Genomic DNA, 27101 nt, shown 5'->3' on the forward strand with positions numbered 1-27101 from the left:
TCAGTTAACAGGGAACAAGCGCTGGCTGGCAGATATTAGGCAGGAGTTAGATCACTTTAGAGGAAATGCCTTAAGAGAAGTTACATATTTGAGTAGGGCACACCAAATATTGCAATACGGTGAGGTACAGAAACCCAGAGTACACCTGGTGAGAATGCTCAAGATGGATAAGAAATCATTCTATATAGATATGGTCAAAGAAAAACACAGTTCCCCAAAATATGAGATTCCTGACATTACAGAGAAGTTTTGGGAATTTTATGGTACCTTATATAAACCAAAAGGACTCAATAAACTGCAAAGATTCAAAAATAGCTAAAAGAGATCAAATTGTTTTGGTTGACATTGGAAAAAAAAACAAGAAATGCTAAATTCTGACATAACTGTTGCAGAAATACTAAACGTTATTAATAACTTTTCAAGGTCTAAGGCCCAGTGGCCTGACGGAATTGCATTGTATTTTCTAAGGCCTTTGCAAATATTCTAGCTCACCATCTACATAGGGTGTACTAAGAAGCAGCAGATCTGGTAATGTTCCCTCAGAAGTTGAGGGAGGCAACAATCACTTTATTGCACAGGGCAATGAATACACTGGATAATTGTGCATCGTAAAAAACAATCTACCTCAGATATATGAAAATAATAAAACGTACACTGAACTGATGGAAAATAGACTTCTTGCCTCTATGCAGCTTTTAATTATAGCAGACCAATGAGGGTTCATTCCAGGAAGGAATACCACATATGATCTGCATTGGTTCTTTGGGCTCCTCTAAATAATAGACCAGAAACTGCTTGTGGTCATGGTCTTGCTGGATGCCGATTAGGCAATTGATTCAATCGAGTGGTACTAACATTGCTGGGAATCACCTGTGATATCCCTAATCATGTTTGCAGGCAAATAGGCCTTCTCCTGGATCTTGCCTTTAGAAGGGTAGCTATAGCGTGCTGGAAGGGAGCTGTGCCGTTCGTAGCAGTATGGCTGGAAGATATCACATTTTTTATGACATGGATATTACGTATATTCTTACAACACCTCTAAATGCATGCCCCCACTCCCGATATATGGGTCCCTTATTTACAATATTTGCTCTCTTTGCCTACAGAAGAATCCTCCACCAATCAAAGAGACTTTGTCTAAAGTTGGGATCACTTTCATGTAATGATGATGTGTGCTAATTGCTCATTCTACTTTGAACCACTCAGGTGCTACAGTTGAATATTGTATGAAAAAACAATAAATACAATAAAACAAAAGAAACAACAACAAAAAATGAACCATGTGACAAGATCTCTTGCCTTTTTGTGTGCACCACACAGATTATGGATTGGTGGGTCTGGTGTCTCTCTGATGGTGGATGATTGTCAGGGGATCTTATGGGGAGACTCTCTAAGACACCTTGCCCTGATCCACAATATGGGACCAGGGCCCGTAATATGGTAGGCACACTGGGAGCAACCCTCCTATTAATCCATTTAGAGTCTCCCAATAGGACATATGGACATCAGTCATGCTTTTAGTGGGTCCCCCAAGGTTGACAGACTTAACCTTGACTGCAAATTAATTTGAGAAAAGCACAGACTCATTCAGTTTGTCAGAGCTACGGACAAACGTGGCATTAAAGTGCAGGTGCAATCCCAGAACTAAGGAGGATGTGCAATAGGCAATGCAAGCAGCCTTTTAATGTTCAATGTAAGTATATCTCTCCAAATCTTAACTTCAGGCCCTGGCAGATCCCCCTACCTTTCCTTGTGTACACAAGAATTCCACCCCCCACACCCCAGGCTTCATATAGACCTAGGCCTTGTTATGTGCGAGTAAAACGGGGATTTGCATGCCATTCTGCCCACACATCCCTGATTCACAAATGGGGATATGTGGGCAGAATAGCATGCAAAGCCCTGTTTTACACGCAAATGATTCCATGAATCAGGGCCTAGGTCTATATGAAACCTGGTGGGAAGTTTGGAATTCTTGTGCAGACAAGGACAGGTCGGGGATCTGCCTGTGCATGAAGTTAAGATTTGGAGAGGTATACTTACATTGAACATTTGTTAAACAGGGATGTGTGGGCAGAATGGCACGCAAATCCTTGTTTTACATGCAAATAATTCCATGAATCAGGGCCTTAAACTCATCCCCTCTGCCTCATTCTGCCCATAGAAAACCGAGACTCACAACCAATCACCAGCCTTCAACCATTAAGTCCTGCAAGAGCAGTTCTACAACCCAAGATCCAATAGAGGGGAGGGGGAACCTATACAACCCAGCCAGTTGAACCTGGTAGGCAGTGTTATTTAAGCAGGTTGCGCCTGGGAGTTGGACTATTTTGGAGTATGCTGTCAAGGAGTGGTGTCTAGTGGAAGTGAGCGAGGGAGTAGGATCCAGTTGGGAGATGAGGTGAAGATACATATGATGTATTATTCTCAGTAGGAGGTTCTGAGAGTTGTAATGAGGGAGGGACATGAGGAGAAAGAGGCGGTGAAGTGCTGAAGTAGTGTTGTCAGTAAGAGGTGGCAAGAGTTTGGAGCAGGTAACATCAGGAGGAGTTGCCGAAGAGAAGGAGGTGAGGACGTAGAAAGCAGGCTTGGAGTGCTGGTGAGAAAGTAACCTCTGGAAGAGGTAGAGAAAACCTGGAGGTAGTTTTAACAACCAGAGGAAGAAGCCAGCATAGCAGGTGCAAAAACAAACGAGTGGGCCAAGTTAACCCAGGGCAAGTAGCTAGAAGATGCAGGAGGAGCAATGAGACTCACAAAGGGAGAGCAAAGAAGAAAGGGTAATACAACTTTGGAGAAAATAGGGTCCAATCAGGAATTGAAAGGGTGCCTGCATGATAGAGAGTGACAGTAGAGACGTGTGCCTGCAACTCCTGGACCATGAGAAACCCAGCTACTATTTGGTTGAGGCAAAGTGAAAATGTCTCAAGGAAATAACCTGGACTTGGACTTGATGGAGACTGTTTTGCCAGCTAGCCATGAGCATTGGATGTGGGAGTGTCTGCATCTAGAGGGTTGATCAAGGGGTAGAAAACTGACTGGGTCAAGAGCATGTGAGACTAGGGTTTCATTATCCCAAGGATTGTGATTTGATATGTTGTGTTGTGCGTTGTGTGGGGACAAAAGGAAAACATACTACCAGAGACAAGTCATTTCTACATCCCACTCAGTCCTCTGTGAGAATAAATATACCATCTGTTGCAGGAGGGAAGACTAAAGTCTGTTATTGCTGGGATTCTAATGTCCACAATGCATTACTCAACAAACATCCAATAAGCGCTTAATGAAGAGCAAATAATGCACACAAATCGTGGTTAATATGTTTGTGGCAGAGTGCAAGTGGGGCAAGTACAGTAAAATGGCAACACCAAAAAAGCAAAGTTGGGAACTGCAAAAATAATGCCCCCTCTGAGCACCAACCTGTGTCCACAAGTCAAATTGGCCAACCACACCAATGTAGAACAAGCCACAATGCAGGACGCATTACCCCCAGATGTCACCTTACTACTACCCGAAGCTAGCAACTTCAAACCATCCTTCCACTGCTAAAGGTAAAAGTGATGAAGCCAATTGAATAATCCTGAAACCTAATTCTTGAGGGCTAACAGAGTTAAAGAGGCGTTCTCCTAGTTGATAAATTGCACAGCAAGTTCGGACCAAAGTCGCCAAACTGTCATGGGTACACCAGGTAGATGTTTGGACCCAAGTCCAACACTGCTGCAGAGAATGACAGATGCCTGAATGCCTATGTGCTTTGAAGGACTCCTAGATCAAACTCCCCTCATGCTCACACCACACACACATGGCCAGGGCCAGTGACTGAGGGTGTGGGGGCTTCTACCGCTGTTGAATAGCACGGAGCTACCTAGTGGTGAAATGGCAAACAACATTTGAAAATGCTGTGTGCAGCATCTATTATCGATCATTAGTGCTAAAATATTGCTGATACATGTGGGTGATGTGGATGATGCAGCCGATTAAATAAAAAATAAATAAACAATAAGTGAGGTGGTGTGTGTCCCAATTGCAAATTAATTATATTTCATCTATACTAGCTAATATTATGGAATCGTTAAGTGATGGTTATTTTCAAATGTCCAAGCACATTCATTCACTAATCAATGGTATTATTTTTTACAAACAGATAATAAATACAATGCCATCCTCCAATATCCATATATATATATATATATATATATATATATATATATATATATATATATATATATATATATATATATATATATATATATATATATATTAAATCCACCCTTCATAGGGAAAGCGACATATTCACCAGTTGAAACCCACAACTAGTCACTAAAGATTTCCCTAAAAACACATTACACAAATCTCTATCAAAGAACGACTACTGACCGCGGAATCTCGTTTTTACTCCAAATGCAGCCATATCTGACAACTCTGAATATGGTCTGCTTTTTTTGGAACCAAATGGGATTGACAAAGATAGGAGTACGATTGGTCGATTGGTGGGTTCAAAGAGTGATGATGGGCGTTTCTTCCCTGTATTCAGATGATTGCAAGGCTGTTCTGAAAGTGTTGGTGGCAAATAGGGGGGTGGTTAATGCTTGGTGGATAAACAGCTGCCACAGTCTGTCCACAGCGTAGGAAGCGGTCCTGGTGGTGAAAGAAAAGGTTAGTGGGGTCATTTAGCATCTGTTGGGAAAGAAACGGTGACCGGGAAGCACATAGATTCTTATTACACTGATTGCATCTGCGGATGAATTTGCTGTCTGGAAATGCACTGCAATATTGTAGTGAAGCAAAGCCAATCCGTATTTGGAAAACGGGCTGGCACATAACTGCAGACTTTCCACGTTACCTTGTGTGACACTGATGAACGGCTGTTAAAGGATTACAAAGCTGCCTGCAGATGGCAGCTTAGAAGCTAAATAATGCATTTCCAGAAGAAAGAAAAATAAAACACCTATTCAACTTGGATATCTACAAATATATGTTCTTGTCCTGCTGAATTTGACTTGGGTCTGGTACTTAAAAAATAAAATATCGTTTGCTGCATCGCATATACCAGACATGTGTCAAGCGCTGAAAAATGTACAAGATTAGGGAAGCAAATGGCATTGCACATTAGTGCCTGCTTTAATTAATCATCCTCAATTTGCATGTCAGAGAATTCCCAATGTACTCATACAGTTTACTTTATGTAGATTGTGCCAAGACTAAATATTTCAAAAGATTAACGTGTTGCATGATTTATTAAAATAAGGTGGACCAATGTGACAGTCGAGCGTTCCATCAGGTTCATCCTTTGTGGACGGGGAATACCTGCAAAAGCTCGTAAGCAAGTTAGTGACATCATGATGTTGAGGGGAGATGTCGTGCAAACGTGTATTACAGTGTTATTCCTGGTTTACACAGCAGTGATGTGTATTCCCATGGCTGTACCTTACAAAGGGCCTGATCAATCAAAATTAAGCAGCCAGTATTGACAGGCAGCACTGGCAATTCTCCATTTTACAGAGAAGCATGTGGAAAATAAGGATCAATCATGCAATAAACAATGGCCTGACACAATGCAGTTGAATAGCCTATCTTTTGCAGACAAAGCAAAGCCCAATTGGTGGAAAGCTATGTGATGCCAGTATGATGCAGTGGTAGCTGGTGCACGTTTTCATTGGATGGGTGTAAATAGTGTACAGGACTGTTCAAGTGATGGGGCATGTGCAAAGTAGCCCCATCCAATGAAAGTGGCTCCTGGTATTTCCCTTCCTGAGATTTCTTTTTAAAATAATTGGTTAAAATGGTGCATATTAATGAAGCAATAGAACCTGAGGGGGGGGGGGGCGGTCATTACCGGTCATGTACATGTTGTAAGCCTGAGCATAGCAAGGTCTTTAAAGTTTCCCCGGGGTCATTAGCTGACCACTAATGCTCCCCTTCCACGGGTTCTATTGCTATTAGTACTCCCAGATATTTTCCGAGGGTACTGATAGCAACAGAACCTTGTTCGGAGCTTCGCTTTGTGTCAGCATCTGCATTTAAATGCAGAGCCAACACGAAATGGCCGCCGGCTGTGAGTAGTCGGAATGCTATGAGAAGACTAGACTTCTCATTCTGTTCTGAGTGGAAACCGCGGACGACCTTGTTGGTTGTATTGCAGACAACTGATTACCATGCAATGCTTATCAGTGGTCCCCACGTATTGGAATAAATAAAATAAAAGAGAGAGCAGAGTGGCACATCAACGAGTGCAGTGTGATTACTATGCAATGATTGTGCTCCTGTGCCTACAAATTGGCACGAACTGCAACAGAGGATTCAATAAGATCAGGGGAAACCAATTGACAGACTCAAGCATGACGTTGATTACACATGCACAGCCTAGTGGGTGGCTCACAGTGAGTGTGCACACCTGAAACGGCTAAAGAATGTGGAAGTGCATATTCTTTGATACCGGCAGTGTTTTGAGCAGGTGATTATTTGGTGTAATGGTCACAAATGCACTAAAAGAAATGTGGATATTGTAGTAATTGCAAAGAATAACACACAACGAAAGAGAAAACTAAGAATAAGACTAGAACAAGGAAACAGTTTGCAAGTAAGCATCCAATTTGCATAGAAATATAGAGAAAAAACAAAAGTTAAATATGCATTACAATCAGAATTATTGTGGAGGGTGATTAAATTGAACATTTCCATGAAGTATGAAAAAACAGTTTGCGAATTGAGGGTTGGAGGATTTATTAGAAAAGGAAGTAGAAGAGGAAGTAGAAAGGGAAGTAGAATTGGAAGGAAGGGTAAAGTACGGTGACCATCATAATTTGGCATGTTTCCAATCCAACATTGGCCAGTAATTGGTCAGATATGTCCCAGATCAAATTGTTAGTGTACATAGTTGGCAGGTGTGCACGTTTGCAGATTCTGGGCATGAAATTACCACGAGTATTCTTCCCTAGAGGAAGGTTGGTGTACCAGGTATTTTCTGTAGTATACTCTTTAGATGTAAAACAACGGAACATGTCAAAGAAGCAAGGAACATCCGGTGGTAGTTTGAAAATATAATACAGAAGAGATTTGACAGGCAGCATCATTGGGGGTTTCAGACATTCTCCCTAGCAAGTCACTTTGGCGGCGTTCGAACAAAGGGTGATGGTTTTTTGTGACTTCATTAAAGGACATAGTGGCATATTGCTTTCAATTTTCGTCAGTTAAAATATGAAAGGCATTGGCAGACAGCAGTTGTTGACGTTCTCTTCCAGATCGAGCGAGGTGCAGTTGAAAATCGAACCAGACTTTGAACTGCAAAGTGATGGGATTATTTATATTGAAAACAGCAGAAATGTTAAGAAGGTGCATATCATTGTGGGAGATATGAGCTTTGTGAATAGAAAAGTCTTTACCTTCACGGCAGAGACGTTTAATAACACCGATGAAGACATTGTGCCATTGATGAAATGTTCATTGACCATAATGTTCATTTTACGTGTTAATGGAGGATTGTTCAAGTGACGATAAATTCCAGAGCGCAGAGATAGTATAAAAATGACCTAAATAGGTGGAAAGAGTTGTAAGAGACTCATTTTAAAAAATCGGAAACTGCCCCTTCTGAATTAGCCAACTTTTGAAAGTGTCAGCAGTGGCAGATTGTGTTTTAATTTCAGCTTTATTCATTTCAATTTCCTCCAATTGACATGCATGTCTGTGGACTTTAAGCATGGAGGAGAGTTAATTGTAAGCTGGAACTGGAGCTGAACATGAAGGTATGTCTTCAGTTTTCACTGGGCTGTCTTCAAGCCACTCCTCTAGAGTCATTTCACCAATGAGACTGAAATTGAGTTTTAGGAACACAAAATGTTCCTCTAATTGGTTGAAGGACGTGTCAGTGGATGTAGATGCTGCCTCCATAATGGATTGGAAGACTTAATGGTAAAGGGTGATCGATCCCACAGAGCATTCAACGCTGAGAAGAAGTTTCACATGAGCAAGGGATCCTTGTGGATCAAAGTGGCGAGGGACAACAAGAATATACTGCGGCTTCATTTGAAAGATGTACCCAATGATTTCGAAAAAATGTAAAATGTATGCTGTGTATTTGAAAAGGAGGATGAAGAAGAAGAATAAAGAACTTTGCATGTTCAACAGAAATTTAGACCCACGTGCAATTTCGAGACAGAAGCACTGAGGCAAGAACATCTTTCCCTTGCCGGTAAGGACCGGGTGATGGCCAATCATGCCGCAGCATAAAACAAGGTTGTCCCTCGCCGGGTACTAATGTGACTTTGGTGAAGAATTAGGTAACACACTATACAAATTACAGTGGTTGTGTAAGATAACCTATGAAAGAAATCAAAGCTGTAAAGCCAGCAATAGTACATATAAACATTTTCAAACATTGTTTCTTTGGTTACAATGTTTGCTGTTATTCGGGCAGTGCACAATTACATTTTCATGCTCACTTTGCTAATATGTTGACTTTGCCCATAATGCCTGTTAGAAAACATGTGATATGGGTTGCAACAATTTATCGAAGCTCTTCACGTGAGACCATGCTCATGTTGGATTTGCCTACACACAAATATAAATCCAGTGTAAAAAAAACATGGCCATGGTAGCTACATAACTAGTTGACAGTAATCCCACATAAGGGCACACTGCCATTGGGTTTTCCCATAATTCATTAATGCTACTGTAAGAAAACATGTCCATGAAGGCTGTGCCAATATATGCCAGTATTCCCATGTAATAATGTAACAACGCTAGTGCAATACAACACATGCAGGCTGGCTGCACGAATATACAGCAGCATTTTATTTAATATATTTTATTTTACTGATTAAAGCACAGACCTTGATCGAGAGCAGTGCAGCGCTGCACAGATGTTTATCTGAATATGTAATAGATCAGAGGTCACGGGTTGATTTTTGTTCCAGTGCGGCAGGTGGCCACTTTGATTGGGCCTAGGTCAAAATATGTGTAAATAATAATAACACAATGTTTACAAAACAACTGCATTATTAACAGAATAGTGTGTGATATAGTGGTGCACCGAACGGAGTAGTTACATTTACAATTCATGAATGCATACAATTGTGTCTATGTCAGGAGCCCTTTTGTTAGTATTTTGTAACAGTAGTGTAGGAAGACATGTCCATGCTGGCTGTCAAGTTGCCTGGCAGACAGCACTTTCCTCCCACCACTGCATTCATCAGCCCTCCTCCGCCCTCCCCCTCACACCCCCGGACACACACTCATTACACAAGTACACATTACAAAAAGTGCAGACACCACAATGTACGCAGAGGTGAACAGTCTCATGCTCTGAGACAGACAGCAGAATCCCAACACCAGCATCATGTCCATCAAACTTTCTCTGTGCCAGGTGAAAGATGTCATTTAAGAATTGTAATCAAAAACGTGCATCCGTTTACCTAAATCAAGTAGGAACCCTGCCTTTGTGCCACATCAGACCAGCAACCTCTTGTGTGATGAGATTCTGGTCCAAGAAACGCATTGCTGGAATTAAATTAAAGGATGAACTACACAAAACAACCAATAATAAAGCATACACCAGGACATGTCCATCCTCATTTGAATGCATACTTTCATCGTATTTCCAGGTAAAATCCATTTGCAAGGTGCAAAATCATATGCCAATGTGCAACAATGTTATGGCAGATATAACCAACATGTGCCAGATACAGAATGGACTCGAAGGAGAGCATCAGAAACCAAGCCATTTCTTTCCTATGTCAGGATTTGCAATTATATGCACAAGTTGATTCTGTGCACCACGATGCAGATTCCTTCTCTTTACATCGGGGTCCTACGACTAATTTGATGTTACACAAAGTAGAGGTCCAGACAAGACTGCATATCGCAAAATGAAATCTGCCTCACTTAGTACATCGAGATATATGTCCCAGAGGACCACACAGCCACAACATCACTTGTTCCCATTGGTTATGGAAGATATTTTGTAAACCACAGTTTCCCTCCACCAGAATGTGACTAAGCCAATAAAAATGCATGTGGAAATTACTGAATACGCCCATTACTGAACCCCTTGGAGTCCTGTGGAATTCCAACATCGGGAATAACTGAAGGATCTGCATTAACCTAAATTAGGTGGGCCCTTCCCCTTACCACACACATACCACATGCAGTTAAGTGCTCCAAAATACACTTTGCCTACCTCATTAGAGTGCATCCGAGCGGACTGTGCGCCAGAAAATGTGCCGTACAGAGTATCGTCCGGGCCATTAGTGGTGTGTCTTGTCTTACCATGTCCAGCTGTCCATCTAAGTGAGAGAGAAAATGCCAGTGTGGTGTGTGCATGTGTGCTCAGTGGATGTTGGATGAGTGGTTTGAATCCGTGTTCTGTGGGTATGTTAGTTTAGGAATGATTTGTGAATGTGTCAAATGCCAGGTGGGTGTCTCTGCATTGTAACTGGGGCCAAAGCAAGTATGTGTTTAAAGAAGGAATCATTGTCCACGTCTGCCTGTTGTTGATTTCTATATGGGAGCACTTCAGTTTCTATTAGAATACTGATTGAAGCTGACTCCAATCATGTAGTGAAGGTAGTCTAGACAGAAGAGGAGCCACCCATGGTCCCTCGAGGAACTTCACCAACCTCTTAGGCGAACAGTGAAGGACATTAGGTGTCCAACTATAGCCCTGATGAGAGCTCTGACTTTATCTGTCTTGTGGATTCGGAATGTGGACTTTGGAAATCAAGTGTGTCTTGACAAGTGCTCTACTGGATATCTCTGGGGACAATTGTCATCAAAGGTGTGTGTGGTGTCTTACCTTCTGTCTTTTTTTTAGTGCTGCCATATTCATAGACACTAAGGATATTGAGATCTGTGCTGATGGCCATCCCCTAGCCTAATAATGATCTCATGGAATATTGGTCTAGAGGTCTCACACTAATCATTCTCTCAAGTCTTGTCAAGATATGTGTGGAAAGGTTTTTGATCTCCCCAGGGAGTGGAAGACACAGTGGCCCTCATTACAACAATTGTGGAATACTTTTAACAGCGTTGGTAATGGTGCCGGCGCCGTTAAATGCATTCCGCACTATTACGAGTTTCTCTCGCGGGACCCGATGTGGACGTCTGGTTTTACCAGATGTCCATAGCAGGTCCCGCGAGCGGACCCGGGAGCTAACAATGGGCTGGTCGTAATCGGCCCGTTGCTAGCTCCCGCATCCATTCCCATTGAGCCCTATGGGGGCTCAAATGGGAATGGGGAAGGTCCAGGCCCGGGTTCCCTGAAGGAGGAATTACCAGGCCCTCCAAACTCCGAATGGCCCGGTAATTCCCCATTCAGGGAACCCAGACCCGGACACGGTTTTGGAGGCAGCCATGCCCTTAGTAAGGGCATGGCTGCCTCCAAAGTCGTAATGAGGCCCAATTTGTCTTTTGGAATATGGGTGATACAAGAACATGTGCTTTTTTTCCCACAGTACTCCCTGAGGAGAACTTAATGTTGTGTCCTTTTATAGAACATATATATTCTTGCTTTGGATCAGAGCCTTCTCAGTGTCAAATTGTTTGGCATATTCTGGCCCAGGTCCTGTTGGAGCTCTGTACTGAGGGCAAGTCATTCATTGTCAGAGACCAGAGACATTTGAAAGCTACTGATGTGTTACTAATTTAATGCAGATTGTGGTACTCTGAAGGTTCAACACAGTTTCCCTGGTTTTGATAACGTTCTTTGTGGGACGCAGCACATGCATGCTTCTTAAGTTCTGGAAACTTCTCAAAACTCTGCTCTTCTCTACCTCTTTTCCGCTTTCCCTTCCCTGCTAATCACCCCTTGCCTCTGTTCCTCTTGAACCTCAAAGGATCTCAGGCCGTTTCTCCCAGTAAATACCAGCACCCCTCCCCCATTGCGCTGCCCTCAGGACCCCTTCCTGGTGGCTCCACATACCACCCTTGAAAGTCCCCTGTACTAGCACCTAGGCTGAGGCTCTCCTCCTGGCTCCCTTAGCACTTCCCTCCTGGGCTCTCCTCCGGCACTTGTAAACTCCTTTGCTCCCCCTTGCAGCCACTTCCCCTGCACTTCTCTTCAATACATTTGCAGGGCCAAATGCCACAAGGCCTAGTATGACCACGACTCTGTATATATTACTCTTATGTTTTTTTGCCACTGTTATTACTTCCCCAGTTCCATTCCCATTTAGCTTTGTGGCGCTTTGTAACACAATTCTACTGTATAAAGCACTTTACAAATGCTCAACAAAATAAAACAAATCAGTGTGACCTCTCATACAATGTTTAGGGACGTAAAGTTCCATTATGTGTGAGATGTTGAAAAGATTTGCAAAATAGGGCCTTACTTTGAAAGATAAATTATATCTCACTGCGATCCATTGTCAAAAAATTAGACGAGGGGACGTACATCCACTCATTGTCAGCCTGAGCAAAGAACTTTCCAGCACATTTAGGACTCTTTGCAACTATAACATGTGAGTGGATGCAAGTCCAAGGTAGAAACTGTTATCTAATAGGAGGAGATGTAGGCATGCATGACCATAACCTTAAGTAGATAGCTCAGCATTGGAAGTAAACATCTCTTTCCCCTAAAATGAAAAATAAAACAGGACTTCAAAACAGCAGCAATTCTTTAGGGCTTAGGTATACAGTGCAATGTACAGATTTGTGACAGCACCCATTGCTTTGGGACATGGGCCAAATCTACAGGTCCAGAAGGCAGAGTTCCAGGGGTTCGGGGCATCATTCACCACTAGTACTTTGGGCTTATAAAGGTTTATTTTTAGAGAGCATGTTCCCATCTTTTATTTTTTGGACATCAATCACTCTTTGACTCCTGCTGATGTAAACTCCCTGCTACTGGATAGTTTCACCAGAATCAAATATGGGCTTCTTCAGCATGGTTAACAATATAGAATCAATATTGTCGGATTGTGTCCATCAATGGGGAGATACAGAGATTAAAATGATTGGAGATATTTGCAGAGTCCATTGACACACCTCATTGGTGTAATAGTGTTTTTTTTTTTTTATGAAAGTGCTTATTTGCACTACTTGTGATCAATCGGAAAGAAACGTTTGAATCCATTAAATTACCATACCAAATATACAGTGAGTTTGTGAATTAGAGCAGAAAGGCTTGTTGGACAACAAAGTCGAACACTACTGAATGGCCAAGCAAGATCATTGCTCTGGGACCACCACCAGTCTCCTCTTCCCTATGCTGATCTAAGATTGCCATTGTTATAAGTTCAGCACTGAAGGGAGGCCTAAAACAAAACTGGCCTCTATCTAATTATATCTGGAGAATGGGATGGGTGTTTCGTGGATCTGTCACATCCATAGAAATCTTCTTCAACACAGGTCTCACCAAAGCTTGTCGCCATGCTTCAAGAAACATTCCTAAAGCTAGCAGGGCATTAAATAGTAATAGGGAAAAATGTAGCACTGCCTTTGGTGGTAAAGTGTCCAATTGGCATTCTGAACATTAGAGCTCTTCTCTGATCAACTAAAGAAATCGAAAAGCTTACCAAGCTCAGTGGTACTCTTCTCTTTCCTGGAAATGAAAGTGTGTTTCAATGTAGTCTGATTCAGTCAATTTTCTGTGCAAACAAACATGGCCAGTACAACCAAGGATAGCTAATGGGAGTTGTTGTCCACACCTGGACTACATTTCATGAAATACACCTTCCCCCAAAAAAAAGAGGACACTACACTGGTGTGGAAGGCATCCCCAAAGCCCCTTTAACCCTGTCCTCATGCTGCAAGTCTTTATCTAACCCCAGAATTCTAAATTCTCATTGTCCGATGAACAATAGGAATAGGATTAGGGTATGGGTGGAGGTGCTACTGTACTGGATGAATGACAGCGCTGAACGAAAGGAATGGCAGAGTTTACTGATCAATTAAAAAATAGGTCTATTTTAACATTTTATAGGTACATTAGTTGGGGAGCAACTAGTCAATTCTAGGACATTGGCTACCAAACTGGATTGCCTTATTGCAATGGATGTTATGCATGTAGACTCTGGAAAACAATGAGGTGATAGTGGAAAAGGTTTTAGAATTAATATTAAACCTCTGTTAATTGTTCTGGTCAACCCTTGCCTGCCAAGCCATTCCATAAAGGGGAAAGACCATATGCATATCAGACTTGGCCCACTTGGCCCACCCCCAAAGGGGGAGACCAGCCTAAACTGTTAGGTCACATCCCTTCGGTACAAGACCACAAGCATCCCTAGACAAGTTTTGGACTCAGTGGGCATGATCAGTGAGGAATAGATTGAGTATCTAGGCCCTGCATGCACGCTGACAACCATTAGCGTACTATGATGAAAAAAGTGATGGACTACTTTTTTCATGTTAAAAACAAGAAGGTAACTATTTAATGTGTTATCTATTGAATATAATGATCACTGTCTGCATTTCATGGGTGACTGATTAGAGCCTGCAACTTTATTATATGCCACCCAACAGTAAAGGTAGCACAGTTATCATAGCTTATTGGCAATGCGCTCGTCTTGGAAGCAAGACGAAGCAGAGCAACTCAGGTTCAAATCCTGGGTCCGTGCTTGGAAACCTCTTCAGTACTAAGCATTTCATAAATGACCAATTATAATAATAATGATCAATTAAAGTCTGTGGTTCAAAAGAAGTTCAATCATATCTCTCCCATCAAAAACGCCCATGATAAGATAAAATAAGTACAAGTACATCACAACCCTCTGGAGATAATGGATAATTGTTAAATAGCTGCGATCACCAGAGGATATGTATAATTACTTGGAACTCAGCGGGTAATATTCAGAAATCACCAATTAACTATGACAACATTGTTTTAAACTCAGGATTTCCTTTAAAAGAGCACACTAAAGTAACATTACAAATATAAATACAGATAAAAATTCTGCACAAGACGTGCCTACCCTGATAGAGGTGCAGGTGGTACCTTTAACTAAAGACATTGAGATACGTTCTCTTTTACCACATTATTATTATTTATTTTTTCTTGTTTTCTTATGATGTTACGGTTTTAAGTACGAGGACAGAAATCTATCACATGATACATTTCCAACAAAAGAGAAGAAAAGTAAAAATAACACATGGAGATTAAGAAAAAGAGACAAGCAAATGAATAACAGCCATCATAAAATCTATAAGCGTTAATTTCAAAATCATATTAGCACATATTCGCTGAAAAAGTTAAGTTATTAATTAAAACAGTTTTCCTTCCATTAGATAGTGCCAAAACAAGTTTGAAACTACTGCAGAAATTCTAAATACAAGATTAGTGAAGAACAAAACTCTTAATTCTGTATTGTTCCTCATTCCAGGAACAGATTTACATTTGACTGAAGCCTTTGGCTGGTGCAATATCTGCTAATGCGATTTGTATATACTATGTTCTTTCTAGGAACGAGAACCTCCATCATCAGGATGATATTACACCTAAATCGAATGTACATCGTTCTTCTCCGAGGACATGGCTGCTTCACCAAGTGCGAAGGAAATGTACCTTTTTCCTTGATCACATTTGCATATTCAGTAAAGAGTAAGTCACTTTTGATCTTTTGATCTTGTCCCCTGTCATTCTCAAATCCATATAGATTTTGTTTTGCAACTGTAATCAAATATCTAATCCAATCATTTGAAAGTAAGGAAACATTCCTATCAATAGAATCTGACCCCCTGAAATTCAGCTAAAGCAGCTTAGCGTTGTGCCCCCTGTTGTGCAGGATATGACCACAATGATGTCATCACAGATCACATCACTGATGACCTCACTAATTACATGTTGTATGAGAACACTGTTGACATTACAAATCACATCACTGATGACATCATTGGTGGCAAAACTAATTGCATTTAATATAACTGATTACATCACACGTTGAATTAGACATAACATCATGTATTAGTAAGCTCTTGAAAGGTTTGATTACCATGATAAAAATTTAGCTTGTGGACATGGCCATAACAAAGGCTGAAGTCACTGGCCAGTACCATAGGCCATAGCTAGCTGCCGGTTACTGTTCAAAAATGCCAATATGCATGGTTGAAAGTCATGCCTAGTAGCCCATTACTGTTTACAAATATACAGTGGGTAAAATTGAAAGCTGCAGCCAGTGGCCATGGCTAAAGGCCATAGCTAGTGCCCATTGTTAGATTATACCACCTGCATAGCTAAATACCTAAGCCACTGCCTAGTATTGTGTTGAAGACCATGGCTAGTGGCTGGTTAGTGTATATAATATACAGTGGGCACGGCTGAAGACCATAGCTGGTGGCTGGTAAGTATTGTGTAATACACAGTGGGCACGGCCGAAGGCCATCACTTATTACAATTTATTATTGTAAATATATAGTGTACATGGTCAAAATATCTACAAACTGTTCAAGGTCAAAGACCATGGCTTGGAGCCCATTTATCACTAGTATAACTAGTATCACTGATCAGGCTCTGGCCTGGCTGACCTCTTTCCTATATGATCGACCCTCCCAGGTTCAACCGGGGTCCTTCCTATCCTCTATCTTCCTCTCTACACGTGGTGTTCCCCAGGGGTCTAACCTCTTGCCCTGGCTTTTCAACCAATACCTGGCAACTCTGGGCCACTATATTGCCACTCTATGCTCAAATTTCCAGTGCTACGCTGACGACACCCAACTCATTTTCAGGCAACCCTCAGCCACCTCCTCTCCCTCCCTCATCGCTGATTGCCTAACTGCCATTCAAGATTGGTGTCCCACCAATGATCTTTGTCTGAATGCCAGCAAGACATCAGCAACCCTTCTCCATCCTTTATCCTCTCTCTCTGGCCAACATCGCTTGGCCCTCCTCCTATCCCCACCTGTGAGGCTAAGAATCTCAGGTCATCTTTGACTCCACACTTCCTTCTCCACCCACATCTCTGAGGTGTCTAAAAAGTCAAACTTCCTATCTACTTGCCTCTACTCTTCGCCCTCTGCAACTAAACCAGAACAGGACTGCGAGACTTGTCCTTGGCCTCAAGCCCTGGGATCGTATCTCTCCAGCACTGAAATCTCTCCATTGGCTCTCAGTGGATGCAAAGATTACATTTAAAACCCTCTGCATTGTCCACAAGGCTTTCTGGGGCCTGGGTCCAAAATACCTTCAGCTATCCCTCCACAAATACCTCCCCTCTCTAGCTCTTCGCTCCTCTACCTCTAACTACCTCGGGGTCAGTCGTTTTTCAAAGAAACAAGCCGGGGTTAGATCTTTCTTTCGGCCGGGGCCTCCCTCTGGAAAGCCTCCCTGCCACTGTAAAACTTGAGGAGAACCATCTCTGGCAAGCACCTCAAGACCTTCCTTTTTGCATCTGCCTTTGCTCCCCCTCAGCCTTTCTGATCTGCTCCCTCTTGGTACTGTGCATCTGGCCACCTTCCGTCCCCTTGGGCCAGTTAACTGTTAACACTGCCACCCTTCTGCACTGCTTCCCGGCCACCCCTTGCACTGGGGACTGGATCTGAACCCATACAGTCCCCCAACCCCTATTTTCTTATTTTTATGCACTTATCAGACTTACCCAATTCTGCTGTCATAAACACAGCACTTGGCACTTGCTGGCTGCACTGCACCTGTTTATTGCTCCATTACATATTTTATTTGTATTTATTATTATTTATCTGTTTATTCTCTGCTCTGCACTTTCCACTCTCCCCCTTCCATGCACTTTTCCCATTTCCCTTTCACATGCACTTGCACAATCTCAATGTCATTGGGCCTAATAAGATCATTGTTTTATTCTCCCCTGTTCCCCTCCTTTGCCTTGTCACACTCTGAAACACTTGTGTGTGAGCGCGATACAAATAAAATATGACATCATATCATATCATGTATATGTTAGAATATATAGTGGGCACAGCCAAAGATAGTGGCCATTTCCCTGTATTGTGCTGATGTCCATGTTTAGTGCCTGAGAACATCTTGTTTCAACGTTGGAAGATATTAACACGAGATTGGCTCAATTTAAAGCTGAAATTGAGAGCAAAAAAATGTGAAAGTTCCAAAGGGACACAGTGGGCCTCATTACGAGTTTGGAGGTAACCATGGCGCTATTAGCGCCATGGCTGCCTCCAAACCTTACCGACTCCGCCCTGGTGAATGGAGCCATTACCGCCCCATTCCAAGGTTGGCGGGGGCGGTAATTTCCCATTCACCAGGGCCCTTCCCCATTCCCATTTGAGCCCCCATAGGGCTCAATGGGAATGGGGAAGGCGCTAATAACGGTACTGTTATTAGCTCCAAAGTCCCTTTGCGGGTCCTGTCCTTAATGCCTGTTAAAACCAGGCGTTAAGGGAGAACCAGCAAAGGGAACTCTTAGTAGGGCGGTAAAGGTGCCCTTTCCAGTGCTGGTAATCTCTTACCGCCCACCTCGTAATGAGGCCCAATAGATTATAACCTTGACATTGTGTATACGTGGAAAGAGTATTATAACAAAAGAAATCCACAGCAATTTCCTGGAAGACCAAGAAGAACTTCTGTCCCAGAAACTGAAGCAGAAGCCTGTTTGAGGCATCAACAAACTGACTCGTCAGAAGTGGGAGAACACTTGAGAAATCTACAGGGAACAAGTTCGAGTTCGTCTTTTTTAGACAAAAGAAAACCAGAAGACCCAAAAGAAAAAATCCAGCTTGTCACGTGAACTTACCTCAAGAGAAAACGTAGTTATTAATATATCATCATATCAATTGAGCGCTTTTGAATTGAAGACCCTCCAAAAGGGTCTATCATTCGTGCCAACGTATTCAAGCAATCTTCTGAAAGGAAAAATCGACCTGTTTAGGCTGATTAGAAAAATGAAATTGAAAGTATTTTTTGCTACCACTGAAGGTGTACAACCATTGGAAACCTTGAAATACTTGGAAATTTCACCAAAAAGTGTGTTCACACCGTATACTCAGAATCATATTTTGGAAGTTTTTTACAATCAAACCTTAAGAGGCTTTAAATCTATTTCCTTCAAAAGTAAAAGTATGTTGAGTCATTTTTTCAAAACAAGAAAAATTAGCATTGGAAAAACTGTGGCAGAATGAGGAAATTATTTTGAAGCCAGCTGACAAAGGTGGTGCTCTAGTGATAATGAATCAAACAAAATATAAATCGGAAGTGGAACGCCAACTGAGTGACCAAGATACATATCTAGAGGTCACTTTTCACCCTACAAATCGAGTGAGAACTCTCATCAATGAATTTCTAGATGAGGCTGAAGCCTAAGAGTGGATTACAGACAAAACAAAATCATTTTTAACTAAGAATTGTCCGATAATGCCGGTTCTTTACATCTTACCAAAAGTGCATAAAAATCTTCAGGATCCACCAGGCAGACCAATTATAGCAGCAACGGACAGCCTTTTAGAGCCATTGGCGCAATATATTGACCAAGCAATACAGCCACTCGTTCAAAAAACTACAACATATATTAAAGATTCTATGGACTTCTTGTTGAAGATTGAAGATCTTGAATTTGAGGACATTACTGATATTCTTTTCACGATGGATGCCTGTAGTTTGTATACCAACCTCACACATGAAGCAGGACTTGAAGCTATGGAGTGGTTATTACTATCATCGAATAATCTCAGAACCACCAGAATTCGAGACCCAATGTAACAATCTAAAAGATAAATTTATCAAAAGAGGTTATTCTGCAAACATACTAGAAACTGCCTTAACCAAGGTCTCAACAGTTGAGAGAGCTCAAACATTGGAGCGATCATCTAAAGTTGAATCAGACGCTATGGTGTATGTCACAACGTATTCTCAGTAGAGTAAAAAATAAAGAAAATAATTAAAAGAAATTGGCAAATGTTAAAAATGGATCCTTTGTTAACACATTTATTTGAAAGGGAACCCGTATTTGCATATAGAAAGAGCAAATCTATCAGAGATTTTGTAGTTCGAGCTTTTTATCAAACATTTAGTGTTAATTAAAATGCTTTTAGGGGCACTCTGCCCTGCAACAACTGTCAGCATTGCCACAATGTCATTAAAGGCTCTAGTATTAGCCATCCTTACACTGGTAAACAAATCTCACTGAAACACACCAGTACATGTGATACAAGCAATGTGATCTATGTAATTAAATGCCCATGTGGGTTATTTTATGTAGGTCTAACCACAAGGAAGGCTAAATTGAGGTGGACTGAGCACAAATCTCACATCCAATTGTGCTCAGTCCACTCACCGGTGGCACAACACTTTAAAAGATGTATGCATACGGTAGCTCAAATGAAATTTGTGATCCTTGAACATGTAAAATATCCAAAAAGAGGTGGTGACATTCAAAAGTTATTAAGGCAGAAGTAAGTGGAGTGGATTGAACTGCTAGATGCCCTTGAGCCAAAAGGCATTCATAATGATTTTGATTTTACCTGTTTTATCTGATGTGATTTTAAGTTGAACAGCCGTTTTTGAACAGTGTGGTGTTTTTCTTTATCTCTGGACTTGCTTTGCCAGTATAAAGTGTACAAAAAACTGTAGTAATCTGAAAGCTTTTATTGTTCAGTTCAGGATACGTGATTTATAGGAATGATGGACTGTTCTGTTATGTATATCATAAAGAATTCTGCTAAAATTGTGATACAATTGTCTCTTACGTCAGGGTGAACACGAAAGGTGTCTAATGGTATTTGGATCCTAGTTACATCTGGATTGATGTGGTCGCCCTAAAAATGGACGGATCATTACACGTTTACATAAAATTGGGAGGTGTCAGTAGTAATTATCTGGAGGAATGATTTTTATGTAGTTATTAAAATATATCATTTATGTTTGTTGATACAAATTATTCCAGTATTGATTTAATATTATATCCCGTTTAAATAGTAGTAGTATAACCGTCGCAAACAACAATAAAGCTTGCTTTATACACAGGCACATCACTCATAGTGAGCATCAGTATTAAATATAACCTATATACTGGGACACTAAACGTGCAGACTTTGTCATTTTTCTTTCTCAAGATAAGCAGGTAACCAACATGTATTACACACAAACGTGTCCCAATAAAGCAGTTTATAAGTACAGGAAATAGCATCAGGAAACATGTCTTGCACGCCTTAAATGTCAGCATGGGAATTCTGTAAATTAGGTGCCTTGAGGGACACTTGAACACGTGATCCTTGAGTGATCAAGTGACATAGCATAACATTAAAAGCGTGACAGCTTTATGCATCTAGTTACTTATATTTCAGCAGAACAGAATAGATCTCCACAGACTATGTGAAGTATTTCTTGCTGAGTTCTTTGGTGTTTCCATAGAGGATTTAATCTAGAAGTTAGTTGCGAAATTCACGAGTGATCGTCATGTGATCCGTTCGCGATCACGTGACATGCAGTGAAATTAATATAAACGCTCTGCGGGATGGGAGGCTGTGTTTGCAGCCGTTTTGCCGTTCCCGCATTGTATTTAGGAAGGTTTCTAATTGGAGGTGAGCATTTTAAGAATTTGGCACGTTCATTAGAATGAGCAAGGATTGTAAACAGAGAAGGGCTATGAGGTACTAGTTTTTACTATCTGGGATTGCTTATTGTGTTTTTTTAGAGAGGGCGCAGCATTCTGTTTGGCCACTGGGACAGGATCATTGATTCTGTTGATGACATCAGTTGACTTCTGAAATATAAACACAGGAAGACTTTAACCACTGGCAACTGTTAGGAGTCACAAAACAGTGTTTGAAGACTTCATAGACCTTGGACATTTCCAAGGTCAGTGAAATTTACATTTATATCTTTTTTAATGTGTTCGTGACACAGTGGTGTTCACCTTTAGTTAGAGACCAACTTAGTAAACATTTTTGGATATTTCTCCTCTGTGAAAGATAGTGAGCTAAAGAATCTGGGTAAGAATCTTGTAACCAGTACTAATGTCTGGTAGAGGTTATTAATTTGCTTAAAATATATTTGCCATGCACACGGACCATGGCTGAAGGCCATGTTTAAGACCAGTTATTGTTGTAATGTAATTAGTGATGTCATCAGGGATGTGATCTGTGATGTCATCATTGTGGTCATGGTCTGCGCAACAGGGGCATGAAGTTAAGGTGGCTTTAGCTGAATTGTGGGAGTTTTGTTGCATTAAGTTCTCACCTTAAAATCCCTGCTACTAAAGTTGATTCCTTGAATTTCAAATGTTTTGTTACAATGTATTGTTCACCTTAACGTCCCTGCAACTAAAGTGTTTTCTTTGAATTTTGAAGGTTTGTTACAATGTATTGCTCACCTTAATGTCCCTGCAACTAAAGGTTATTCCTTGAATTTCAAGGGTTTTGTTACAATGTATTGCTCACCTTAATGTCTGCTACTAAAGGTTTTTCCTTGCATTTCAAGGGTTTCGGCCATGGTCAGTGGGCACAGTCCATTTTAAAACGCTACCAGGCAACTAGCCATGGCCTTCGGATTACAATCTTTGAGAACTCACAATGTTTTTAGGCAATGCACAGTGAGATTAAATGATATGCCATGGAGCACACATTTTGTTTAAGCAGCGTTCTCCAAGCGGTACACCCCTTTTTGGCGCCATCATTTTGGCTCCGGCCATTTTAGCATGCCCATTCCAACGCAATGCCCATTTCAGCACACCCCTTTCGGCACAAAAGCCATTACGGTGCCCTTATTTTGGCACGAGGGATGTTTGCACGTGGCTGACTTTGCAGCCTCGTCTAAATGCCCTCATGCTAAATAAGATCACATGACTGCACTGCAACACACCTCGCCACCTCCCACTTAAGTTGCTTTTATTTTTATTAAATTAAACTGGGTGAATAAAAAAAATAAAACATACATCCTTGAACCCTGGTCTGTCAAAGTTCAATGTCCAGCATTTAACCACTAGGTCACAATGGCTTGATGCTTCATGGGGCATACATTTCATACTTAGCCTATAATGTAATATGTTCAATGATAAAACTCTAGGTACGAAAATTGTGAAAATCCAAATATTATCATTGTAGCATAATGGTTATGTGCTGTGTCTCAAACTCTTTAAGGCCAGGGTTCTCTGACAGCAGTGTTCAGCATACGTGTGATTTATACATTTTCTTTTTTTTCTGTTTTATAAAAATGCAGATGCTGTGTTTTCTGAGATATTTAAAAATAAGAAAACTCACAGCGTTCAGGACTGGGGACTGTCTCCCATCCATGCAGTAACCACCACCGACCCTGCTTAGTTTCAAAGTGAGGAAGTATCAAGCCCCCTTAGGCCACGTTTCTCAAAGTTCTCTTCTAAGGGGAGCCTGTATATTCGGAAACATGGATTTAGGGGGCTGACCATTTCCTCACTTTGAAGCAAAGCAGGGTTTGTCCCAGTTAGTGCAGGGATGGGAAGCCCACTATTGATATCCAAATACCTGTTTTAAAAAAGAAAATGGTTTATTCACTGGGACACTACAAATACCTACTAAAAATGGCAAGGAGTCAATTGGCGAACCCTCCTTTTGGCCGTAAGCCAGAAGCATCATCCATACATCGCATGTTCCTCTGACCATGTATCTAATTCTGAGCTATGCATACTACTGTAATCGTCATCATCAATATTAATCGACATGAATTATTTCATAGTTTCTGTTTCGTTGTTTCCATTCGTATCCACTTTGGAACATCTTTTTTCTATTATCATGTGTACGCATTCATCTGTAATTTCAGAGCAAATGATTGGCAGGCATTGTATGCAGCAACAACATGTCATGATGATTCCAAGTAATGTTACTAGAATCGCAATTAGTTTCCATCCCCATGAGTGCAATAACTCCCAAAACTGGGAACTTATATTCATCTCCAAACCACCTGTCGGGGTACGAAGGTCAGATCTCAGGATGTGCAATTTCTTTATTGCTTCAAAAATCATAGGGGAGGAGTCACTTACAAATTCGCAGAACACTGACCACACGATTTTGCAAACACCTCCACGATTGGCCAAAATTATATCAAGAGCCATTCTATTTTGAAGTGTCATCAATCTAACTGCCTTCTCTTCTAGGGTCATATTATACAATATGTCAGTCGTTTCATTTATTGTTTTCTCTAATATTCTAGACAGTCTCCCAAAATAAAGAAGGAATAGATATAAAAACACAAGGATAACGCTGTTCTCTTGACCCTTCAATTTACTGACGCCACTGTTTTACGGTTTTATGGTTTATTGAAAAATACATTTCCTGCAACATCCCTTCAGAAACCACAGTACGTACACAAAATGTACACTTCCAAAAACATAAGTGTGGCAAATACTGCAGATGTAGACATAAAAACAAAGTTAAGTGCTATACCAAAGTTGCTTTTGCTTCCCTTACCAGTATGGAAAAATGAACAAGTAAATAGCATAATGTCTTCTCTTAGAAACAGCGTAAAAGTCAAACCCACTAAAAACACATACAACATTAAAAGGGTTGAACCATACAAGTACATCAATGATTACAATGCAATCATTGCCCTCTTGCAGAATGCAAACATAGACATACAGTGTATTTCAGACAATTCCACTGCAGTTGCAAGATATGTCACATCCTATCTCACCAAAGCTGAGAAAACAGAGCTAAAAGACCTTTGGGATGACATATCATCTGACAGATCACTGTCACAAATATAGTACAGCTTTGGTATAAAAATGCTCTCCCATAGAGAATGCAGGTGACATGATATGATATGGCATTTACAACGCTCCTATACACAAGTGTTTCAAGGAGCGACAAGACAAGGGAGGGGATACAGAGGGAAGACAGAGACAGTGAACCTACTAGGCCTGGTGTCATTGAGATTGTGCAAGTGCAGGGGAAGTGGGAAGGGGTAAAGGGAAAAGTGTTGGGGGAAGGGGAGGGGGCAGTGCAGTACATAGGATAACAGAAAAGTAAATATATGAGTGCGGCCAGCTGGTGGCAAGTGCACGGATAAGTGCAGACATCAGGTGTCAAGTGCTAGTGGGGGCTGTAGGGATACAGAAACAGTTGCCGAGTGCAAGGGTTACCAGGGGGGCAATGTGGGTATAAAACTGGCGGGGAGGGGATCTGGGCCCGAGATCAGAGAGTAGCCAGGTAACCATATTCAGATTCAGCCAGGTGATCAGCAGGGTAGAGGAGGAGAGGGAGCAGAAACAAAGAGAAGGGTCTTCAGGTGCTTTTGCAACCGGAGATGGTTCCTCTCAAGTTTCAGAGAGTCAGGGAGGCTGTTCCAGAGGGAGGACCCAGCAGACGACATAGATCTACCACAAACTTGCTGCTTGGAGAAGCAACTAACCCTGAGGGAGTTGAAGGGGGATGAACAAAGTGCTCGAAAAGGAAGATATTTAGGAGTGTTTAAGGTATTGAGGCCCCAGGCCCCAGAAGGCCTTGTGGACAAAGCAGAGGGTTTTGAACTTAATCCTCGCTGCCACTGGGAGCCAGTGCAGAGATTTCAGTCGTGGAGAGATACGATCCCTAGGCTTGAGGCCAAGGACAAGTCTTTCCGTCCTGTTCTGGATGAGTTGCAGAGGGCGGAGAGTAGAAGCAGGCCGATTTAGAAAGAGGCTGTTGCAGTAGTCCAGCCAGGAGAGAACCAGAGCTCTGGAGACAGTGAGCTTCTGGGGCAAGTAGAGGAAATGAAGAATACCTCTGAGGAAGTGTGACTTCTTAGACACATCAGCAATGTGAGGAGAGAAGGAACGTATTGAGTCGAAGATGACCCCAAGGTTTCTAGCCTCATAGGTGGGAGCAGGAAGAGGGCCAAGAAAGGCCGGCCAGAGAGTGACAGGAAAAGAGGGAGCAGGTGTGCTGATGAGGGGAATCTCAGTCTTACTGGCATTAAGGCAGAGATCATTGGTGGTACACCATTCCTGGTTGGTACACAGACAATCAGAGATGAAAGAGGGAGAAGATGTTGCAGAAGGGAGCCTGAAAATGAGCTGAGTGTCATCTGCATAGCACTGAAAGTTGGGACAGAGAGCAGAAATGCAGTGGGCAAGAAGTGCCAGGTATTGGTTGAACAGCCAGGGAGAGAGCTTAGTCTCCTGGGGAACACCACAGGTAGGGATAGAGATAGAGGAGTGGAAGGACCCAAATTGGACCTGGGAGGAAGGAAGTCATCCAAGCCAGGGTCTGATCAGTGATACCCAGGTTATCATGGAGACAGTTGAGCAGAATGGCATGGTTAACTGTGTCAAAGGCAGAAGAGAGATCATGTAGGATGAGGACATAGGGGGTGTTCGATTCAAGGTTGGAGAACAGGTCTTCACAGAAGTTCAGAAGAGCAGTTTCTATGCTTCTGGCAGCTCTGAAGCCAGACTGATGGTCATTGAGACAGCCAACAGAATCAGAGTGAAGATTAAGCTGGAAGATGGACAGCTTTCCAAGGAGTTTGCCTAGTAAAGGAGTGTTGAAGATTGGACGATAATTAGCTGGGCAGGAAGGGTCAGCAGAGGGTTTCTTAAGGAGAGGATGCACAAGGGAGTGCTTTGGGGGAGTAGGGGAAGACACCAGTGGCAAAGGAGTGGTTGCAGAAGTAAGCCAGAGTAGGAGCCAGGGTGTCAATGTGGTCCTTGATGGCTTTGGAGGAACAGGGGCGGACCTGGTTTGATGAGACTTTCATAGATTGGAATTGTCTAGAAACCTTGTCTGGGGAGAACAGGGGAAAGGCAAAGATGGAGGGAGGAGTGGTGGCCAAAGAAGGGCCAGAGGAAGAACAGGGAGTAAGGGAGGAGGGGGAGAGGCAGAGAGAGAGAGAGAGTTCAGGACGTCCTGAGTTTTAGAGATGAAATGAGAAGCCACAAGGTGCTATGAAGATGCAGACCATTTAACAAGTATAGCCTTATATGGCAAATCTGAACACATTGTCTGGCTAAACCTTGGTCCAGCTTCATCCCAAAAAAGAGTAATGAAATTACTCAATAGATAGAAACAATAGCCACAAATAATCCCAACAGCGAAGACATTTTAAAAAACAATTGAATTGACACATACTACTCAAAGAGAAGTACTGCTTTGGAAAACATGTGCTTGTGCAACATTGCCCAAAACTACTCCTACAAAACAATGTCATATCTGATGAGACAACTGGCAAATGTGCAGTCTCAACTTGTGAAGGAAGCCTAGCAAAACCTACCAAACCCAGCCTAATTAACCATATAAAGTTATCATTT

The sequence above is a fragment of the Ambystoma mexicanum genome, chromosome 1p, assembly GCF_040938575.1.
Source record: "Ambystoma mexicanum isolate Mex_15411 chromosome 1p, UKY_AmexF1_1, whole genome shotgun sequence".
Taxonomy (NCBI): domain Eukaryota; kingdom Metazoa; phylum Chordata; class Amphibia; order Caudata; family Ambystomatidae; genus Ambystoma; species Ambystoma mexicanum.